We start from the raw sequence: 6,736 nt of genomic DNA, 5'->3' as shown, positions 1-6,736 counted from the left end.
TATATATATATATATATATATATATATATATATATATATATATATATATATATATATATATATATATATATATATATCACTGCTAAGGTTTCTCTTATAGAGTAGTTTCTCTCTGCACTATTATAAAGTCTAGATGTGTAACATATCGGTTTCAAAGTTCCATTTCTCTCTTGCATCAGTATGCCTCCTAACCCTATGTCAGACGCAGCAGTACAAAGAATGAACTTTTTATCATAGTCTGGAAATATTAAAGCTGGGGAACTAATAAGTTTATCTTTCAACGTGTCGAAAGGTTGCTGTTGTGCAGGTCCCCACATAAACTTTGAGTCTTTCCTCAGCAAAGAGCTTAATGGATTAGCTATGTTTACATACCCTTGGATAAATTTCCTATAATATCTTGTCAATTACAAAAAACTTCTAAATTTTTCTACATTGTTTGGAACTGGAAAATTCTTTACTACTTCAACCTTTGAATTTAAGTCCATGCCTATCTATTCTATGTCCCAAATAGATAACACTGTCCTGATAAAAAATTATATCTTCAATTTTTATTTTCAATCCTGCTTCAACTAGTCTTGAGAATACCAAATCTAATTTATTAAAGTGCTCAGCCGCTGTTTGGGAAACTATCAGAATATCATCTAGAAATACACTGGCAGTGTTTCCTTACAACCCATCTAGAGTTGTATCCATTAATTTCATGTAAGTTGATGGACTATTACATAACCCAAATGGCATTCGTTTGAACTCATAGTGTCTCATTGGAGTAGAAAATGCTGTGAATTCTCATGAGTCTTCATGCAACTTCATTTGACAAAACGCAGACTTGATATCTATAATACTAAAATACCTATTCTCAGTTCCCAAACTTCTAAGTATTTCCCCTATCCCCGGTAATGGTAATCGGTTGGGTATGGTCTGCTTATTCAGTTCCCTATAATCAATAACTGGACGCATGGTATCATTTGATTTTGGCACCAGGATCAGAGGGAAGTTCCACTCACTTTTACAATGTTCAATAATATCCTGCGATAAAATTTCATTGGTCAGTTTATCTACTCATATAATAACTAGTTTAGAATGTGGTAATCTGTATGCAGGTATATAGATAGGTTGAGTCCCTGGTTTTAATTTGATCTGATGTTTTAAAACAGTTGTTTTGCCCAAGACGTCCCCCGGCAAAGCAATTGCTTTCTTGTGTTTCAAGAGCAATGGCACTAAACTTTCATCCAACTCAGGACAACTAGTAGGTTCTAGTTGATTCTTATGTTTCTCAAATCTGTTTCTTCCTGAACTGAACAGATTGATGAAATTGGGGACTCCACCTCTTCAGTACTTTCCTTTAAAATCTTAATGGGTTTTGTACAAACTTGAAAACATCCTATTTGTGTACCTTTTCTTTAGACTATGTCTTTATCCGAAGTACTAATTACTGATATTTCTACCATGCTCTTGTTTGACTTATAAGTCCCTGATTTCAATTTCAAACCTTTTAATCTAATTGATTCAGGGAGGGTTAGAATTTCAGAGTCTACAGTGACTCCTTTCAACTGCCCCCCCCCCTACCCTGTTAATTGCTCTGGTGTTTAATAACGTCGACTTTACTATGTCACCTTCCATAATTAGCAGAGCTTTATATGAAGTTGATGAATTAGTAATTTCTGGGATTTCTTGAACATCTGAGTTGGGTTTACTATATAAGACTTTATTTTCTATTGGTCTGGACCACTCTGTCCCGCTATCTAAAATATAATTGTTATCTTTCTTATCTATTTCTAGAAATTCTTTGATTACTGTTACCGGCTCTAAGTCTGGTTGATTTAAAAATGGGATCAATTGTGATTTCACTAAGATCCCTAATTCAGCAGGACATATGACCATGCTGTCTTTTCTCATAGTTGCAAATTCTATCAGTATATCTCTTGGGAAAACAGATTCTTCTACAAGTATCACTAGAATGTGCAAATGCTCATTTCTATATAAGATGGCTTCTAATTCAACCTTACCTAATGTTTTTGACTGATTTCCATTTATTTCTTGCAATGAGTAATGGATTGATTCCAAGATTTTCACTCCTGGTTTCAATTGGATTAAAACTCTACTAGTTATACCATTAACTACAGATACTGTATCAATAAATATTTTAATATGTTTATTGAACATTCTACCAGCAATGAGAGGCCCTACAGAAGTCCTTCGAATTGTTATAGCCAGTTTACAACTATTTTTGATGTTGGTGTTTTCTTTCACCCTTCTATCACACTTATCCCTAACGCAATACTGTGTATGTGCATTTCTATGGGTAGCTCTGTAGTGTTGTTTTATTTTGTTTCTGGGGTTTTTCCTTTTGTTTCTGGGTCCACACAAAAATTTTGTTTTCTACACTCCTGTGTTCTATGTCCAATCCTCTGATGATACAAACAGGTGGGTTTCTACAATGATATTCATCATGACCCTCATATCTGCAATTTCTACAAATAGTTTCATAATAACATTTGTGCTTTATACCCCCAAGTATTACAATTGTAGCATTCAATTCTAGCAGTCCTTGAAGTGCTTCTAACTCTAAGTTCAGATCCTCTATAACTATAACCACTTCTAGAGTTCCTAGTTTCATTTTGTTGTTGCATTCCCACTGTCATCAAATATGAAATAATTGCTTTAGATTCACTATAATCTTGAAGAAGATAATCCTTATACCATCTATCTAAATTGTTAAATATTCTGTGTCTGATTTACTTGTTTTTACTTTCTTTATCATTCTAACCAAAAGCCTTATAGAATCCTGATCACACTTTGACTTAAAATGTATAATGAATGCCTTCCAATAAGCTTTATTTCGGTTGATATCTTCCATTTGCTGAAAATTTATTATAAACCTAGCTCTATCCTTCTCAGGATCTACATTGTTTTTCTATTTTCCTTTTTTCATCAGTTATGTTTTTAGTGACAATCAAAGTGTCGATCAAACTGAGAAACCTATTAACTCCCAAAGTTTTTTCATCACCTGTGAATTTGGGAATATTGACATTTGAGGTATGAACCTTGTGCTTCAAAATATAACCTGTAGTCATACCTTCAGTGTTTTTAAAGTCGATTTGAATCGACTACCTCCTCGTAATCTTTCTCCACGTACAGCATTAACACCTGCATTAACACGTCTTCCTAGCCCCTCTCGTAGTCCTTCGTTCACTCATATTAGTAGTTTGTCCCCTTTTCCCTCGTAGTAGTAGCTCGTTGTAGACCTCTCTCGTTCACTCGTCTTGTGGTCCCTTGGAGTCAGCATACGCGTGGCTGCGTGGTTGTAGTTGTGGTTGTGTACTGCGTGGGTGTGGTTGCGTGCATTGTAGATTGGTGTACCCGTACACTTGAAGCCGTATCTTGCACTAAGTCCTGTAGTTTGATGCACTCTTCCCGTCTCTTCGGAAGCGTTTTCTATTCACTCGTTACATCCCTAGCTGCTCACCACTGTTACGTCCGTCTTCTCCGTTCCTACAGTAGTAACTACGTTTTACTGTTCCCTTCTATAGTATTATATTTCGTTTCTCACTTCTTTTTCTTCACTGTCTTTATGTAGATTAGTTAATCAAGTTCCATTACTTATTTTCATCTGTAGGAAGTATGTAATGTCATTTTACGATGAGTGAATTAAACAGAGGTAAAAGTTTTCTTCTTTTCTTCGCGGATAACATTACACTTGGTTTGTCAATTTACACCAAGGGACTCCCCACTGGGATCCTCAATTTACACACTAAGTCACCTTGCACCGACGTCACGACTTCCCCAGTCCTATGATCTTTATTCTTACATCTAAGTGCCTCCCCTAAGAGCGTAACTTTACTCCCGTGAACCAATCATTTTTTCCTCCTCCACCCTTTATCCAATCAGACTGTTATAAACGTCTTAAGCAATACTGATTACTCAAGCAATCACCATATCGATGCATGACTGTCTTAGTTTACATATTGTTACATCAGCATCTATACAGTAATAAAATCTGGTTCCTAGCTGTTGTTTATAAACTTTAGAAGAAAAGCAACATTATGCAACTCCTTCATGGCTATTATTTACCAACCACTCAATTCATAAAATTAAATTCTCGCCACCTACCCCTCTACCTACCTCACTTGTCTACCTTTATCTACCAGCGTCTTACAATATATATATATATATATATATATATATATATATATATATATATATATACATTGTTACCGTACCATAGTCACCTCTGTGCTATATTTTATTTTCTGTTATGTTGTGTCTTCCGTTTTCTACGCCTATGCTTGCGCAGTTAGTCGCAAAAGGAAATCAAAGTATTCTGAAGATGAAGATATCTACGTATATGTTATACATTTGAGATAATTACATTTTAATTACTGTGTGAGAATTCAAGGAAGTACTTGCTTTAATTTCTTGTGATATATGAATAATGTATGATTTATGTTTACGACGGGAGGTTATGCAGATTTATGGGATAGGAGGAAAGCTTTTGGGAGCTGTCAAGAGTTTTTATGAGAGTAGTAGAGCATGTGTTAGGATTAGAAATGGAGAGAGTGAGTGGTTTGAAGTAAAGGTGGGACTTCGTCAAGGATGCGTTATGTCGCCCTGGCTGTTCAACTTATACATGGATGGGGTGGTGCGAGAGGTGAATGCTAGGGTAGTGAGTCAGGGATTGGAGATGGTTAAAGAAAATGGAGAAAAGTGGGAGGTGAGCCAGCTGTTGTTTGCGGACGACACTGCGCTTGTGTCAGGGTCAGAGGAGGGATTGAGGAAGCTGGTGGCAGAGTTTGGGAGAGTATGTGATAGAAGAAAGCTAAAGATAAATGTGGGTAAAAGTAAGGTGATGAGGTGTACAAGGGGTGAAAGTGGCAGTAGACTGGAAGTGAACATTAAGGGAGAGCGACTGGAGGAAGTGGATAGTTTTAGATACTTGGGTGCAAGTGTAGCAGGAAAAGGTGGAGTGAAGGTGGAGGTAGAATGTAGATTGAGAGAACCGAGTAAATGCCTTGGTGGTTTAAAGAGTGTAATGAGGAATAGACATTTGGGAATGGATGCGAAGAGGAGACTGTATGAAGGAGTGATTGTGCCAACAGCATTGTATGGGGCAGAAACGTGGAACATAAGAGAAGAAGAGAGGAGTTTGAATGTGTTTGAGATGAGGTGTCTGAGAAGTATGGTGGGGGTTACTAGGCTGGATAGAGTGAGAAATGAGGAGGTGAGGAGGAGAACAGGGGTGAAAAAGAATTTGGGAGATAGGGTTGATGAAAGAATATTAGGATGGTTTGGACACATGGAAAGAATGAGTGAAGAAAGACTAGTAAAAGAGGTATGGAAGGCAGATGTGGAGGGAGTGAACATGAGGGGACGTCCTAGGATGAGGTGGATGGATGGGGTGAAGGGTTCTTTGGGGAAGAGGGGAATGTCTGTTGAGGAAGGAAGGGAGAGGACGGAAGACAGGGGTGAGTGGAGAATGGTTGTATATGGATGATGTTGTGACTGCATGAGGAGGAATGGGCGGGGGGGCGGGGGTGGGGTAGTATGTGTGAGTAAATTTTGACGCAGCCCGAAGGGATTTCTCCCCGTCCTCGCCTTATATGCAAAGGGGGACGGAGAAGGGGGGTCGCCGATTAAATGAAGCGGCCTTGCTGTGGATGTACTGTGTCTTGCGACACTGCTTCTGACCCAGGGCGGTGGGCAGGGTGCAGGGATGACCCGTCATCCAGGAGGTGCTCAGATGAGAGGAAGGGTGGGAGGGGTGTGGAGGGTATTTAGGGATGAAATGGGTGGGAGTGTTTTTATGCCTTTCCCTTTTTGGCTACCTCCCTTGGAAGGGGGAAAAAGCCTTGGTATATGTATGTATGTATGTACGTATGTATGTCGACAGGTCCATTGTTGGAACTTGTTGACATTCGGGAATATAGAGTTATAAGTGATCTTCATCCTCTTTTCCTCTTGCTTTCAATAAAGCAACGCGTATGATGTATTAACTGGGGGATTCAGTTTACACATGCATGAATTAGCATGCTTTGATCTTAGGATCAAATGGGGGGTTGTTGTAAAGAGGAAAAGAGCAAATTATATAAGGTATGTAAACTTGTAATTTGTATTGTATTGCAAGTTCATTATCATCTAGATAAGTTTGAAGATTCATTTGATATTTAATGATCATGTTTAATATTCATGTATACACATGTCCTGTCATTACAGTCACATGGTGGTGAACTATTCCATTGAGATCAACACAAAGTTTAATTCTTTAGAAAGTGTATTAAATACAATAATTCATTTATTTACTTATGTTATCCTTGTGTTGAATTTAATTCATGAATAATGATGTGGAGATCAGAATCTCAGATTATATTGGACAAACAGGCAAGGATTTAAAATTGAGAATAAACCAACATAAATATAACATCAGAACAGGGCAAGTTTCAAGTGGGTTGTTTTTACATTTAAGGGATTTTAATCATTGCATTGATTGGGATAACACAAAGAAAATTGTCTTAAGTAAGGACATTAAGGAGAGAAATATCATAGAATCATGTTATATAAAAGCTTCATTTGAGAACAACATGAATATGAGTATGGGAATGTATAAATTAGATAACTTTATAGCATACAAAATTGTTGACAGTAGCCGGCTCAAACGTCCGGCAGTGCTGAGAGAGTGAGGTCACAATGGACCTGTCTTAATTCCCCCCTAGTGTGCTTCTTTTGTATCTAAATTGTCACT

Source organism: Oratosquilla oratoria, chromosome 19, assembly GCF_046742065.1.
Source record: "Oratosquilla oratoria isolate Oo_2021 chromosome 19, ASM4674206v1, whole genome shotgun sequence".
Classification (NCBI taxonomy): domain Eukaryota; kingdom Metazoa; phylum Arthropoda; class Malacostraca; order Stomatopoda; family Squillidae; genus Oratosquilla; species Oratosquilla oratoria.
This window is presented reverse-complemented; position numbering follows the sequence as displayed.